The 17,245-nt window shown below is 44.8% G+C and overlaps 1 pseudogene; it reads right to left on the reverse strand.

Moving 5' to 3' along the window:
- Window positions 1–5,218: 5,218 nt before the first annotated feature.
- On the reverse strand, window positions 5,219–14,236 carry LOC147127723 (uncharacterized; annotated as a pseudogene).
- Between the last annotated feature and the right edge of the window lie 3,009 nt (window positions 14,237–17,245).

Here is a 17,245-nt window from a genome sequence, read left to right on the forward strand (position 1 = left end):
TGATTTTGTGGGGGAAGTGTGCGGGGAGGGGGTTTAATTGTGATCTTTAATAAAGTTGACCTATACTCCCTACTTGGCGGCTTGGTGGTGCAGTCTCTGACTCCGGACCTGACCGGTAAAAGGTGGTGGATACTCATTACCCAGCACGTACGTTTGTTCAACCTCCACGGCGGTTTATTACACTGGTGGCAGTGGTGGGATTGATCGTTAAGGGACCTCGGCGTGGTCTCGTTTAATTAATTAAAACAAAATGTCAGAGACTGAGAATATTACATCACCTGCCGCTGAAGTAGGTGCCGTCTCCCCCGGCCATTCCTCAAGCGAGCTGGGGACTCCCCCGCGTGGGGGATTGTTGGCCACTAATCGCCCTGTTTTCATGCCGGAGACGTTTAAGAATAAGAATAATAAGAATAAGAATGCCTTTATTGATCCCACAGTGGGGAAATTTTCATTGTTACAGTAGCAAAGATATAGGTCACACAGGGGGTTAGCGGGGTTGGCCGCGAATGGTCTGACTGGGCCGAGCAATTTGAGTTGGCAGCAGATGTAAATGGCTCGAATGAGCCACTGAAGTTAAAATTCATGTCGCTGCTGTTGTCAGGCCGGGCTCGGGATATTTATAGCGGACTGTCAATTGAGGCTAAAAGTAACTTTGCATCGTTAAAAGCTGCCATGTCTAGATGTTTGGAGCCGCAGGATAGTGAAGATTCGTCACGAGCCAGCTTCTTATCTAGAAAGCGGTTACACGAGTCGGCGCAAGAATTGGTAATTTGGTGATGAATTTACTGGCACGCGATCAATTAGTGACCCATTTTGCAACCGGTGATTCTCGAGTGCGAAGCCGCGTACGTTGGAGGAGGCTGTGAACTTGGCCTCGGAGATGGAAGTTTTGAGAGCCCTAGAACAAGGCCACCTTACAACTGACGCTAGGGTTAGGGGTGTTTTAGAAGCACCTAAACAGGACGATCGTATGCCGAATTTGTTTGGAATGGTAGAGGGCCTGCGCCAGGAGGTAAAATCATTACAATCGCTTTACAGTTGTTTAAAGCGACCCCTGGGAAGGTGACCTCCTCTAAACCCCCCCCAGTTGTGATGGAGGGTCAGAATCAAAGGGCGACGGAAGTTAGTACTGGGTGCTGAGAATGTGGATGTAACCGGCACATTCGATTGCCCATATTTGTCAGGAAACTAAAGGGGGCGGGTTCAGCGTTCCCAATGCCCGCCCCCTCCTTTCCAAAAGTGGCCACGTTGAGTGGTACGTCAGGTTCGGGGTACCTGTTAGCTAAGATTGGTGGGTGGGAATCTATGGTGATGTTGGATCGTGGGGTGACGGTGTCTGTAATTCCCAAACAAGTGTGGTTAGTAGGTACTAATGGGGTTTGTGACCTGATAGGATATGCTGGAAAGGTGCTCGCCGCTAATGGGGGAATAATGGAGGTAATGGGATGCTGGCGGACGGTGTGCCAATTTGATCAATTGGTTGGTTGGTTGGAGTTTCTAGTGGCGGATATTCCCTCCCAAGAGATTCTATCGAGCTTCGATTTTCTTTCTAAGTATGGGGCAGTGATTGATTTTGGAACAAAAACATGCGAATTATTGGGGAAATTACTTCCGTTAGTGGTACCGGGGGATGGGGAAAAGGCCCAAACCGTGGTGATTCAGTCGGATACAACTGTCCCCCCACGGAGTGAAGTGATTATTGCAGGGGCGGTCCAGAATCAGTTTTGCGAACATGCTGAGGGATTATTGGAGCCGGCTACATCCCTTTCCAAACACTGTGATGTGTTGGTGGCTCGGGTCGTCTGCCGGGTAGAAAAAGGGGCCGTACCGGTGCGCGTAATAAATGTGACTGAAGAGCCACTTACCCTATAAAAGGGGATGCGAGTAGGGACTCTGTTTACAGACGTTGAGGTGGAGCCCATGGAACCTAAAATGGAGGAGGAGGGAGTGGGTAGAGCTGGCCCATCGTGGTCCCTGGAAGAGCTTGTTGACCGCTTGGGAGTGAAGGTAAAGGGTTTGGTAGATGCTGAGTTGAGGGCATCTTATGAATTGTTGCGACGTAATTTGTCAGTGTTTAGTACGGGTGATACAGATTTGTGTCGGACCCAATTGACTCTGCATCAGATCGATTCAGGGGACAGCAAGCCTGTTAAGATGCCCCATCGTTGTGTCCCCATACACTTACAACAAGAGGTGGCTGATCACATTAAGCAAATGCAAGTGAACGGCATTATTAGACCATCTTGTAGTCCTTGGGCTGCTCTGGTGGTCTTAGTTCGAAAAAAGGATGGAACCCTTAGGTTCTGCGTAGATTACCGCCGACTTAATGATGTGACCCGGAAAGACGCTTACCCCTTACCTCGCATTGATGATGCACTTGACAGTCTAGCAAATGCTTGTTGGTTTTCCACGTTGGACCTGGCCAGTGGATATTGGCATGTGGAAATTGATCCAGCAGACAGGCATAAGACTGCCTTCATCACTCGTCAAGGCCTGTTCAAATTTAACGTGCTAAATTTTGGTTTGTGCAATTCCCCCAGCACCTTTCAATGGCTGATGGGTCTGGTTTGGGCCGATCTGCAGTGGACTACATGCCTGGTGTACCTGGATGATATAATTGTTTGGGCGCACTTTCCAAGAGCATTTATTGCGGTTGGATGAGGTGCCGGGTAAGTTGCAACAAGCTAATCTGAAGGTGAAACCATCTAAATGTGATCTGTTCACGACCCAGGTTCACTATTTAGGGCATGTCATTTCGGCGGAAGGGTGGGGGTAGATCCAGCGAAGATACAGTGCATCCGGCAATGGTCCCCAAGAATCAGACAGAAGTAAAAAGTTTTGTGGGGTTGGCATCATATTACAGGCGGTTTGTTGAGGGATTTGCAGAAATGGCACGGCCGTTACACCAGTTGGTTGAGAAAGGGCGACACTTTAAGTGGTCAAATTCCTGGCAAAAGGCATTTGAAAAGCTCAAGACTAAGCTTATGTCAGCGCCCGTTTTGGCGTATCCGGACCCTCATAAACCCTTTATTTTGGATACTGATGCTAGTGATGTAGGGGTGGGAGCAGTTTTGTCCCAGGAGGAAAATGGGGTTGAGCGGGTGATAGCGTATGCCAGCCGCGCATTGACAAAACAGGAAAGGAAGTATGCGACGACAAAAAAGGAACTGCTCAGTATGGTCACATTCACAAAATATTTCAAGCATTATTTGCTGGGGAGGGAGTTTATTTTGAGGACGGATCATTTCAATTCATTACGATGGCTTCACAATTTTCAGGGTCTGGAGGGCCAGTTGGCCCGTTGGGTTGAGCAATTGGCTAGTTTTCAATACCAAATTGTACATCGCCCAGGTAAACAGCATAGTAATGCAGATGCCCTATCTGGGCTTCCAGGACTTGTAACAGACGAGCCGGGGGGCGTGCTCACGGGTGACCATACGGGCCAGGAGTGTGGTTCCGATGCGGTCAGGAAGGTGCAAAAGTCAGTGGCTGACGACGAGAATGAGGAGTTAGCGGAGGCTCGACGTGTTGATGAGGAATTGGGGAAGTTAATTCAACCGAAGGAAGGGAGTGGGCTGGGAGAGTTCACTAGCGACCCCGAGCTGCAAAAATATGCAGCTGTTTGTTCCGCAGTTTCAGTTGCAAGGGGGAAGATTGGTGCGAGTTCCCCCGGGCAATTCTGATGCTGCATCCCATGTCCAAGTAGTTCTTCAGAGGGCCTGGGTTCCGAAGGTGTTGGCACAGTTGCATAATACAGCCACTGGGGGGCACTTGGGGGTTTAGAAGTTGCAAGGGAAGGTGAAGGATCGCTTTTATTGGCTAGGCTATTTTGGGGATGTGAGGAAGTGGTGTAGAGAGTGTAGAGACTGTGCATCTCGTAAGACCCAGGGGAGCGCCCCTTGCGCACCTCTCCGGCCTTCCGTCACCTGAAGGCCTCATGAGAGAGTATCGTTAGATATTTTGGGGCCACTCCCCGAGACCGAGGGTAGGAACAAGTATATCTTGGTGGTAGGGGATAATTTTTCGAAATGGGTGGAAGCCTTTGCCCTGCCAAATCAGGAGGCTGGTACAATAGCTCGGGTGTTGGTGGAAGAATGGATTTGTCAGTATGGGGCTCCATGGAGCATCCATATGGATCCGGGGCAAAATTTTGATTCTCATCTGTTTAGGGAGATGTGTCAGTTTCTGAACATTTGTAAAACGCGAACCTCACCATATCATCCTCAATCGGATGGTCTGATCAATAGGTTTAACCGGACCCTACTGTCAATGTTATTGGTGTTTGTGAAGGATAATCAAACCAACTGGGATGTTCTTTTGCCGTATGTTATGTTGGCCTACCGTAGTAGTGTGCAAGCCACCACGGGGCTTAGTCCATATAAGGTGTTGTTTGGGCAGGAAGTGGTTTTACTAGTTGATGTCATGCTCAATTTAGGGGGTGGAGAGAAGTACTCCTCAGCCAGCGAATACATGTCTAGGTTGGCGGAAACATTGTTGACTGTGGTAGAGCCAGTCAGAAGGCATCAAGTGGCGGCCTCGCAGCGGCAGAAGACCGTCTTCGATTTCCGGGCCAATTTTCAGTATTATTCAGTGAGGGAGTTGGCATGGTTACGGATCGAGGCTAGAATACGGGGGGGGGGGGGGGGGGGGGCAAGTTACAAAGACAGTTCAGGGGCCCTTACGGGGTCTTGGAAAGAGTCAAGCAGGTGTTATATCGTATTAGGCTGGCTGAGGGAGGGCCTGAACTTGTGGTGCATTTTAACCGACTTAAACCCTACCTGTTCTACATGTCCTGTTTTGGAGGACGTAGCAGCTCCGGAGGGGGACCGTGCCATGATCCAGCGAGGTCCGCCTGAGGTTTCCTGGGGATCATCCTGGGTCCATCGTCGACGTGTCCCGGTTTTCCCAGTGGAAAAGGAGAGAAGTGGGGCGGCATCTTCAGCCTCGAGGCCCAGGCACGGGAGTCGACATCGTGGAGTGGCAGAGGCATCGCAGACTGGGTTGCCAGTGGAAGAAGAGAGAAGCGAGATAGGGTCATGCGTCGCCGGACAGTGGCAAGAGCAGCGCAGCCCGGGTGAGAGGAGAATGGAGGACTCAACTGGTGGGAGTTCACAGCTCCGTTCCCCTCAGGCTGCTGTTCCGAATCAGGGCGACCAGCTGCCTACACCCCGGCCAGAAGGTGCAGGTTCTCCTTTTGAGGGGATGGTGGTGGACCCCGTCAGTTGTGATGCACAGCCAGTTCCCGTGCGAGCTGCTGTCCCGAGTGACACACAGCTGGCCCCTGTGCCAGCTGTTGCCCAGAGTCAGGGGGGGTTGCCGTCGGGCCGTCGGCCAGGAGGGGAAATGGACAGGATGTCCCTTGGGTCACGGCCAGTACGCCGTCGAAGGCCACTTGGGTGGACTCGGGACTATGTGATGAGTTGAGTGACTCAGGACGAGTCTTCTCCGTCAAGGGGGGGGAGAGTGTAATGGACTTTGGGGGCTGGTTGCCATGGAGTTGGCAGTAAATGATTGGGATGGGCTGCACCTGTGTCCAGGTATGAGCGCTCACAGCTGTAGGTGATTGGGGTGGTAGCCTACAAGAGTGGGGCAGAAGATTGAGGGAGAGAGTTTGCGGAGTCGTGCAGACAACAGCGGAGAGGCGAGCGTGCAGCACCAGGTCCACAGGACGACAGCCGTGCTCGCAGCGAGGCAGCTTGGGTGAACCCGACTACGTCCGTGCACTCACAGCGGGGGTTGAATGCCGTTCGTAGCCGATAGGGCTGCCGGCGGCAAAGATAGGGTATCGTAGGTCCAGTGGTTCCAGTGTTAGGGGCCCACGCAGCGGGCAAGCAATAGCTAGGGCGGGGTAGTTAGGAGTGCCGGCTATCGGACCCGCCTGCAGCAGACCGCCTGCCTATCTGGCAGACTACCATGAAGTGACGCCCCGGACCAACTTTTCGAGCCCCTGCCAAGTTAACAGCCGCTCTGTGATTTCAGCGCTGGCCCGGCGTTTCCCATGAGGACTCGTGACATCGAGCCGAGCCGGACCAGCCTTGACCCTGGGGGAGGGTCTCGGCCATCGGGCCAGTTAAGTGGGCAATACTTTTATGTATTTGTTTATTGTCGCATGCGCGATTGTCTGTGTGATTCTGTGGGGGAAGTGTGCGGGGATAGGTTTTAATTGTGATCTTTAATAAAGTTGACCTATATTCCCTACTTGGCTGCTTGGTGGTGCAGTCTCTGACTCCGGACCTGCCCGGCAAAAGGTGGTGGATACTCATTACCTGGCGCGTACGTTTGTTCAACCTCCGCGGCGGTTTATTACAATACAAACAAATTTCGTGACGACTCCCAGACCCGTTCGTACAACATCCGAGACCTTTAAAAGTCTTCAAAAATAATTCTAATTATAAATTAATACATCTTAAATGAGACTCTGTAGTGACATTGCGATTGTCCAAGAGCCAACCGGCGCAGACTCCGGTCGCCATCAGGTCGCCAAGTCGTCTCCAGGCCTGCCAGATGGCCGCTGACCTTCAAAAACCATTGAGAGACACTGAGACTACTTGCTTTTCTCTTTCTTGTTCCTTTTCTAATTCACCTTCTAGTTCGGTTGTTCTTTTCACATTTCACACAGTGTAATGAAGGCCAGTTGAGCAAGTGGAACAAGTGATTTTATTGATGATTGTGGAAAAGGGCTGCGATTTCAGAAGCAGTGTTTCTTCTCACTCATTTTCTATGATGGATTTCAAACAAAACCAAAAAGCATAATGTTCACAAATGATGTTACAGGCAAAGAATATTGGCATCCGATTTAATTTTCATGTTAAGACAATGGTTCTTCTGTCACTGATAAAATTGTCTTTGCAAAATTAAAAATTAAAATTCATCACATTTTATAAAAAATCATTTTGACTTTTACACCTTACCACAAGGAGCCAGTTCTTTCAGTTTCTTTCTTTCTTTTTGAAATCGCTGCTGTTCTGACCAGCACACTTGTGTATCTCAGCATGCCGTTTATTGAAGAATCTTTTAGCACAAGCACTGCAATTGAATAGTTTCTTCTCAGTATGTGTTCTCATGTGCTTGATTAAATTTGTTTAATGAGCAAAGCTTTTCCCAAAATTTGAGCAGGAAAACGTTTTTTCTCCACTGTGTGTTCTAGTGTGGGCTGTTAAATTTGTCTTGAAAGAGAAGATTTTCCCACAAACCGAGCAGGAAAATGGGTTTTCTCCATTGTGTGTTCTTGTGTGTCGTTTTAAATGTGACTTTACTGCGAAGCATTTTTCACAAATTGAGCAGGAAATGGGTTTTTCGCCAGTGTGTGTTCATATGTGGCTTGTTAAATCCAACTTTTCACAAAAACTTTTTCCACAAACTGAGCAGGACAAAGGGTTTTTCGATTGTGTGTTTTTGTGTGTCGTGCTAAATTTGACTTTTGAGAGAAGCTTTTACCACAAACTGAGCAGGAAAATGTTTTTTCTCCACTGTGTGTTCTTGTGTGGTCTGTTAAATGTGATTTTTGAGACAAGCTTTTGCCACAAACTGAGCAGGTAAAAGGTTTTTTTCCACTGTGTGTTCTTGTTTGTACTTTTAAACTTGACTTTACAGAGAAGCGTTTGCTACAATCTAAGCAGGAAAAAGGTTTTTCTCCACTGTGTATTCTTGTGTGCTTTATTAAATCTGATTTATGAGAGAAACCTCTACCACAGTCTAAGCAGGAAAAAGTTTTTTCTCCACTGTGTGTTCTTGTGTGGGCTGTTAAATTTGATTTTATACAAAAACGTTTGACGTCCACTGATAGTGTAGTGGTACACACGCCTGAGTTGTGTGCGGGCAGCGTGGGATCGATTCCCACTCAGTGACAGTGTCTATGTGTGCCCTGCGACTGGCTGGCGACCAGTTCGGGGTGTAGTCTGCCTTCGCCCATTGACGGCTGGGATAGGCTCCAGCAACTCCCCGCAACCCTGTATAGGATAAGCGGTTTGGAAGATGACATGACATGACATGACAAAAACGTTTGCCACAAACTGAGCAGGAAAAAGGTTTTTCTCCACTGTGTGTTCTCGTGTGCACTTTTAAAGACCTCCTTGAACTTAATGTTTTCCCACACTGAGAACATTTCCAGCGTTTGTTGTCAGTGTTATATGCCTTATCACCTTTAGCTTGTTCATCTTCATCATCATCATAAACATCATCATCGTCATCATCAGTGTCAGGAGAGTGTGTTGTGTCCTCACTACGTGCTTGTGTTTGTCCACAGTGGTCTGCATCACCTTCTATTGTCATGTGTTGACTCGAGCTGCTGTCCTCTGTCCTCCTCACTCTCACCCTTGTCTTCATCTTCACTTTTTAAAGGGGCAAAAGTCAGTAGTGACTTGGTGATATCCTCCTCCTCCTCCTTTTTAATGTGAAAGGGCTTTTCCTCCTCCTCCTTTTTAATATGTTGCTCAAGACGAAGATATTTTTCACTGACGTCTGCAGGACACAAGAAGACATGAAATTATAAGAAGAAGAAGGCTTGAAATAACTTTTTTTCTTTGATTGGCAATTTCCCCAATCAATGACTACATTTGAGGAACAAATTACTCATTTTGAGGAGCTTTTTTTACCAGTTAATCTCAGGGACCTGAAGCAAGGGTTTATTAAATCATCACCATGCAGTAACGAAGATTACATTGGAATACAAATACTTGACATGCATATTTGTAACGATAGGAAGTCGTTCTTTACAAAGCAAATAAGAGTAAGAAGTGTACAAACCTGCTCTGTGTAGCACAACACGAGGCTGCTTACAAACTTTGGCCAGCGGTTGAAGATGTTGTTCGTTCTCTTCTTTTATTCCACAAAGTTCGTCCTCGTACTTTGGTGTTGTTCTCGCACAAATTTTCACACGACAATCCCAACAAATTCGTACTTTATCTCTACTTGACGATGAGTAGAGTGCTTCTCTTTGTTTGCGGTTAGCAAGCGATGCTAAATTAAGGTAAAATAAGATAACAAGGCAGAAAGGCATCAACGCGCGCCAAAACGAGTTAATCCGGGCACAAAGACTTAATAAATGATGTTGTAGTCCTTTGAAGTAGTGATTGAGGTCCTGTGTGGAGGGTGCAGACCGTTCGGCAATAAATCGAAAATAATTAGTTAGCGGGGCTGTGTTTTTGAATGCGGCCGGAGTAGAGGCGGGCAGGACACGCCCCACTGCGATATGATTGGCTGATGGAAATTGGATGGAGGTGGCAAAACATGTGTGAAGCACTGTCATCAAGTCACCGACAGATGTCGCCATTTGTGCTGCAAATTGAACCACTTCTCTGATAACTAGGGATGTGCGCGACTAGTCGTTTAACCATTTACCCGTCTACGATTTATTAAACGTTTAGTATTTTACTAGTCGGTTAAATGCTGCATTAAGTATCACGCATCTTGTTCCTCACGCCTCTGCCTTGGCCTCTGTAAGCAAGCTGAGCACCAAGAGAGAGAATTGCTACTGTATGTCATTTTGTAATACAATACAATGGAGAACTGCGATTGGCTGGCAACCAATTCAGGGTCTCCCCCGCCTATACTGCCCGTAGACAGCTGGGATAGGCTCCAGCACGCCCCGCGACCTTTGTGAGGATAAGCGGTATAGATAATGGATGGATGGATGGATACAATGAAGAATATATTTTGTTTAAAGATACAATGAAAGAAAATATTTTGTTTAAAGTGGAAGTCAACCCAAACATATTTTTTTCAAGAATATGTTCTAATTAGGCCCTCTAGTTGAAACAAGGCAACATATTTGCCACTCATTGGCATCACATAATTAAATCCATAATTAAAGAGACACTTGCAGGTTCGCATGTAAAAATGACATAAGTACCCAAGTGCCCCCCCAAAAGACTCTGTAGTTATTTAAGGTCTTTTTTTTTTTGTGATTAGGTTTACGACAAATTTCCCCGCCTCCTTCTGGGGCGTGGCTTATGTTACCTTTTCGGTCTCAGCTGTCTACGTCACGCGAGGAAGGCATGCGTGGTAATATTGCTCGCTTTGACAGTTCTGTTGTCTAAAACGGCGACCGATCACCACATAAATGCAAATGCACATTACTACTCTTGTCCACTTCAACCTGTGAAAGTATAAAAGTGTTCTGCACAATAGTTTGGATTTATTGACATAAAACATGATCTCATCATGATCACCACCACAAAATCAAAAATACCGTGGCGATTGCTCCTCCACTTTCACAAGCTGAAGTGGACAAGAGAATGAATGCGCACACGAAGCCTGACTGGTTATATTTCGGACATTTAGCGACGTTTTTTTTTTTTTTTTTTTTTTTAAATCGGTCGTACTTCGTTATTAGAACCGGAATGATGGAACTGGTTCCATTCGATTGCGGGTTTTCGGTGCCCAATGCTAAAGATAAATGATCGATAAATGTTACTCTGAATGAAAAAATATATATTGTTAGCTGCATATACTGTATGTTGAAAAGAAAATGAATTAGTGTTACCCTCATCTTTTTGATCAAATCAATACTATTACTGTTCTTGAGCCATGACACGAGCCATCTTGTTGCTACTACTATTTAAAAAAATGACATTGAAACTAATATTTTCAATCAACATGTGCACAACCTTGTTGACTTGTGCATGAAACCTTCAAAATAGACACGACAGTCAATGAGATCTGAGCAGTACAGCATTGTAAACTGGAAGTTTTGGGGAGTGTAACTCAAAATCCATTAAATACTTGGTTAATGTGTACTGATATATAATTTGCTCTTCTTGTTCATACACAACCAACAAATACATACAAGTACCCCTATCTACAAGTTTTTACCACAAAAACATCAATGACAATCAACAATTTGTTAGAAGATAAACCTCACTAGTGAAACTAGTGCAGTTTTCTTCATGATTAAATAATAAGTACTTTGGAAGTACTAGCTCAACGTACACTGAAAAAAATTCTGTGCACAATTTACTCAATTTTAAAGGGATACTTGGATGAGCTTAACATTGGCACTTATATGATAGGTTTGCATGTAAAAAAGACATCAGTACTAGAATACCCCCCCCCCCCCCAAAAAAAAGACTATGTAGTGGTTTAAGGGCTTTTTTGTGATTAGATTTACGACAAATTGCCCCACCCCTTTTTGGAGCTTGGCTTGTGAATTTTTCGTCCCAGCAGTCTCCGTCACGGGAGGGGGCCAAGCGTGGTAATATTGCTCGCTTTGGCAGTTCTGTTGTCTAAAACAGCGACCGATCGCCACCAAAATGCAAATGCACATTACTATTCTTGTCCACTTCAACCTGTGAAAGTATAAAAGTGTTCTGCACAATAGTTTGGATTTATTGACATAAAACATGATCTTTAACGTAGTTTTTTTAGCAAATGTTCCGTCGTGATCGTCAGCTGCCGCGGTTGAAGCTCAATTGCAGCTTGGTATTTATTCTTCATTTTGCATTTTTAAAGTTAAATTGATTGTGTAACAAGTATTTAGAAGTGTGGGAACCATGTCGGGGGGTCGCAACAGCGTAGCAGAGGCGCAAATCACCCAAAAATAAAACTACAATAAATATCATATAAAATAATAATAATTCTACTTTGCGGTTTTCACTTATAGTGGCGGGTTCTGTCCCCCCATTAACCGCAATGAATGAGGGATCACTGTAAAATGAACTTGTTAGTGAAAACATGGCCATCCTGACCCAAGCATCCCTTTAATTCTTCAAGTGGTTGCACTAAATATAATCATCTGAACTCCAGATTATTTTATTTTGGGCAACCACATGACCAATCACGGCTGTCCTGTTTTCTGAATCTGAGCAGTGATTGGCCGTTGTGAGCAGTTGTGATGTCATTTTCAGTAGACAGTTGTTGATGTTGTCGCTCGTTGGCCTCTTTCGCTCCAAAAAGTTCCTCCTCGTACTCTGCTGTCATTGAGCACATTTTCACACGACAATCACCACAACACTTGCAGCTCAAACTTGATCTCTGCTGAGCGATGTTGATCACTTTGTTAGCAGCTAGCGAGCTAAGCTACATTTATCTAAGCTAGGCCAAGAAGCTCCAACGTGCACCGAGACGACTTTAATCGGACACAAAGATTTAGCGTAAGATGTTTTACTCTAGAAAAGTAGTGATGGACGTCCTGTATTGTGGTATGAGTACAGCTGAGGAAAAAAAAAAAACAGGAAAATACAATCAAGCGTGTGGATCGTGGAGGGACTCGAAAAGAAATCAGTCGAGCCGCCCCTAATTTATTTTATATCAGGCATTACGGTAATAGGTCTCTGACTGACGGCGAAAGCCCCCTTCAGAATAAAAGCACTCCATTGCGCTGAACTGGACGTCAATGCTTCTGGTTCGAAATAAATATATTAAATAATCTCTCTGTTATAACACAGCTAGACTTCTGAGAGAATGTAGAATGGTTAATTTGAATCTTGAGATGCATTGAAAAAATTTGAAATATGGATATATATTGACATTGCAACACGACTCCAGTCGTGAATGACACAAGACCCCTCCTCTCCCCACAGGTGTCCACCAAAGGAAGTCCCATCTCAAAATAAAAGTCCCATGAAATGTGTATTTCACTGTCATCACACCTGATTTTAAAAAATGATTAAAAATTATCCTTCAGCTATCGTGACAGCAGACCAGTTCTCGGAGACGCTAAACCACCCCAGCTGTCCTCCAAAAGTGGTCCCAACCAAATCTGATGTGGCATTTCAAAAATAAAAGCCCACTGAAATATGCATATTTCACTGTTGTCACCAATGATTTAATAAAAAATCTATAAAAAATATACTTTAGCTATCGTGATACCAGAGCAGTTCTGAGGACACTGGACCACCCCAGCTGTCCTCCAAAAGCGGTCCCATCCAAATCTGATGTGACATTTCAAAATAAACCCCCCCTTGAAATATGCACATTTCACTGTTGTCACCCCTGATTTAAAAAAAAAAAAAATTGTTAAAAAAATATCCTGTAGCGATCGTGATACTAGACCAGTTTTGGAGGACACTAGACCACCAATACAAGTCCCATCCAAATCTGATGTGGCATTTCAAAATAAAAGTCCTCTGAAATATGCATATTTCACTGTCATCAGGCCTGATTTTAAAAGGGAGAGGAAATCAGGTGCATTTCATCCTCAATGTTTTTAAAATCTTTAAATTGTCTTGAAAACTCACTGTGCAGGTCTCCTAACACAGATGAGTACCTGCAGAGGTGACAAGCTGATGGTTTGACTTCTTTCAGGGTTTGCATGTGAGTGAGAACTGCAACTTTCATGAAGGCCTTGACCAGGTTATGCATTTCATGAACGAATAGGCCCTTATCTTGCAGTTTAGTATTCAGTTCATTCATCAGACCTCACATCAACATCAAATGCTAAATCTGCAATCCAGTCAACATCTGAGAGCTCAGGGATGTTTTTGTCTTTAATCTCACAAAATTCTCGAATCTCTGCTTTTAGGTCCCAAAATCTTTTTAACACTTTGCCCAGACTGAGCCACCTGACAGCTGTATGGTACCTGACGTCACCATGTCCGTTATCATGCTCTTCTAAAAATGCAACAAACTGCCTGTGATTTAATGCTTGTGCCCTGATGAAGTTAACTGCCTTAGTTGCAACATCAACAACATTGTGAAGTTTTAACACTGACTTGCACAACGCATTTTGATGAATAATACAGTGAATAATTGTACATGTATTAAGTTCAATTACTTTATCTTGCATCCGTTTCAAAAGTCCAACATTTTCCCTGTCAGATTTGGACAACCAACAGTAGTGACTCCTACCAGTCTGTCCCATTTCAGTTCAAGCTTGTCCATGCATGCGTTTACCTCGTTGAACAAATCACTTCCTGTGATTGTTTTCTTTTCATTTATCTCACTGCTGCCAGCTTCTCCGTAATCTTGAAATCCTGCGTCATTCCTCGGAGAAACACAAGTAACTGTGCCGTGTCACGGACATCACAACTCTCATCCAAAGCCAAGGAGAAAAAGTCAAAACTTCCCACTTTTGTTTTTAGATGAAATTGGAGATTCCCCTTCTGGTCACTGTTCGCCTGGACAGCGGGACTTTTTCAAATGCTTCTTTTTTCTCCGGACATATTAGCCCTGCGGAAATATTTAGTAGTCCATATTTTCTTGAAACCACGGCATTCAGCATCCCCTTTTCGTTTTTTGGCACGAGCAAACATTTTGAAGGGTTACCATTTCAATGACATGTTGCTAATCACGTGGATTCGTACATAGTACCTGTACGTAAACGACACACACACATTATAAACGTTTCAAAATAAAAGCATCGCTGTTTAAGTCCACACACTTTGTGAAATTTTTAAAGTAGGTTTTATTTTCCTAATTCCTAGCAACTTTTCACCGGCCAGTAAGGGCCGGGCCGCGGCCCGAAATGCATTTTGCAACATTTTAACAGTACAGTAGCTTTTATTTTCTTAATTCCCAGCAACTTTTCGCGGGCAGGTAAGATCCGGGCCGCCGTAAAATGCCCGGGTCTGCTTTAGGTGGTGCATTGGGATTTGATTCGACTGAACAAAATAGGACAATACTAATATTGCCTAATGATGATTAATGTGTTTTCAAAATGGGTTGAAAACACGGTTAAAAAAAATGTAAAAGATAATTGTGAAAGGAGCAGGGCACTTAAGTCAGTTTAAAATTCTGTATGGAAGACCATTGAAAATCACCCATTAGATCCTGAGCAAATGGAAGACATTGACTTAAGTAACGATAAAAATGCTTAACGACAAGGAAGTGAAATGTCTAATCAAATGCCAGAGGAATCTGCCAGATGAATCTCTACCCCTGCAAGAAGGCCAGCCTCCCATCAGACCTCGTGAAACCACAAGTGTTGGTCCAGTCCGCGATGGGAAGCCCATTCCAGGGTTTGTTGACAACCCTGACTGCTGTGACGACCTCAGACTCCCCCAGCTGTTTTGGAGTTCTGCAAAGCCTTGCCATCGCGGAGAGTGACCGACTATCCGGGAACCCTCTTAAGGCCTAGATACACCAATCCGACGTCGGAGGTTGTGAAGTGTCATGGCGTCTGATTGCGCCGTCTGATTGGTGTAGTGACCACCGTTGTTGCATCATGCGTCACGGGAAGTGACAAATGCGGATAAACAGTGATCACGCCGTTGCTGCCTTAATCTTCTTACAAGTACAAGAGCGAGGGTTTACAATGTAAGTATTTCACGATACTGTCAAGAATGTGGGGGTTTATTTCGCGTGGGAGTTCATCGTAAGCGAAAAATATAGCTGAATGCATTGTTTACGTTTTTATAATCTGCCCCCGGCTAATAGCTTTCCGGTTGGATTTTTCTAACCATGAGGAATAGTGACTACCGCCACCAATGGTATGGAGGGGTATTACATTCCTCACATGCGCAGAAGGTACTTTAATGGTCAGCGTCGCTATCTGTCCTTGCGGTGTATTTTTCCAGCGGGACGTGCAGACAACCGGCCCGACGCCACAGGGCGTTAAGCGTCGGTCACAGTTGGCCAACGTCGGATTGGTCTATCTTGGCCTTTACATCGACGGGAGGGTGAGACGCGATCCAAACCAAAGGTGGGCTGTCCTTACCTTGCCCCTCCTGAAGGGGCGGGAAAGAGGGGGGAAGTGGCACAGGAGCATTGTGCGACACACACACATTTGGTCAAGCACAGGAAAAGAACACTTTTAGTTGCACCACATAGAGAGGTGAAGTGCTCGTTACACCGCCCACACGCCCCCCCCCACACACCCTTAATATTATCCACACAAAATTTCCATGACTTCTCCAAAGGTTTAGAGAACATTTTATTTTTCAATAAAATTTGAAGGATTTGGGGAATTAAATTTTAGGTTATGTATTTTACCAGGATTTTAATGTCCAAATGAACCCTGATTTTGTCCAGTGCGAGACTATCACACACACGCACCTACACAAAAAAAAGGAGATAAAAGCCCCTTGGCCTACAAAAGGAATGATTAATGCTTGGTGGATGGGAGGGGTCATGGTGGTGGGGGAATAATAAAAAAACATTTATCAATTCAAAAATAAAAGAAGCGGAACTAATATATATGTAAATACATCGATCAAGAAATAATGAGAAAAAGCAAACAAATACATGAACACTAAATAGCTTAATTAAACAAGGACCTCATGTCAATATACTGTATTCAACCTTTTTCATTGGCAAAGACGATTCACTGATTATTTGCATTTCATTCAGAATCATATTTACAATCCCCCACTTGCCCCATCAATAGTCAAAGTTTCTTCACAGTCTATTTCATCATTCACTTAGTTCATATGGAGATCACTGAAACATTGGACAAAGCATGTGCATTGCTTAAGGTGTTTTAGCACCTGTGCTAATTCTCAACACTTGTCCACAAAGACCAGAAGAAGACAAAATAAAAAATCCCATCCATCCATCCATCCATTATCTCCCGCTTATCCGAAGTCGGGTCGCGGAGGCAGCAGCTTCAGCAGGGAAGCCCAGACTTCCCTCTCCCCAGCAACATCTTCCAGCTCTTCCGGAAGGATCCCAAGGCGTTCCCAGGCAAGCCGGAAGACATAGTAAAATCCCATTTTAAACAAAATGCGGCTTTTTGCAAACACTTATTATGGTGTATATGAAAGATATTAAACATTTAAAAGTTTATTGAGTGCTTTTTGATGACTGCATTGCTCACTAGCACACTTGTGCCTCTTGACCTGAAACTTCAGAGAGAAACTTTGGCCACAAAGTGAGCAGGAAAAAGGTTTCTCACCAGTGTGGCTTCTTGTGTGTATTTTAAAGTTTTCCTTCCGAGAGAATCTTTGGCCACAAACTGAGCAGGAAAACGGTTTCTCACCAGTGTGTGTTCTTGTGTGTGTTTTAAGCTTCCCTTCAGAGAGAATCTTTGGCAACAAACTGAGCAGGATAAAGGTTCTTCACCAGTGTGGGTTCTTGCATGTGATTTTAAAGTTACCTTGTGAGCGAATTTTTGGCCACAAACTGAGCAGCAAAAAGGTTTCTAACCAGTGTGGATTCTTGTGTGTATTTTTAAGTAATCCTTCCGAGAGAATCTTTGGCCACAATCTGAGCAGGAATAGGGTTTCTCACCAGTGTGTGTTCTTGTGTGTATTTTTAATTGTCCCTTCTCATTGAATCTTTGGCCACAAACTGAGCAGGTATGAGGTTTCTCACCAGTGTGGGTTCTTGTGTGTTTTTTCAAGTGTCCATTCTGAGAGAATCTTTGGCCACA

Source organism: Filicampus tigris, chromosome 21 (assembly GCF_054856515.1).
Source record: "Filicampus tigris isolate MCC_2025a chromosome 21, RoL_Ftig_1.0, whole genome shotgun sequence".
Lineage (NCBI taxonomy): Eukaryota > Metazoa > Chordata > Actinopteri > Syngnathiformes > Syngnathidae > Filicampus > Filicampus tigris.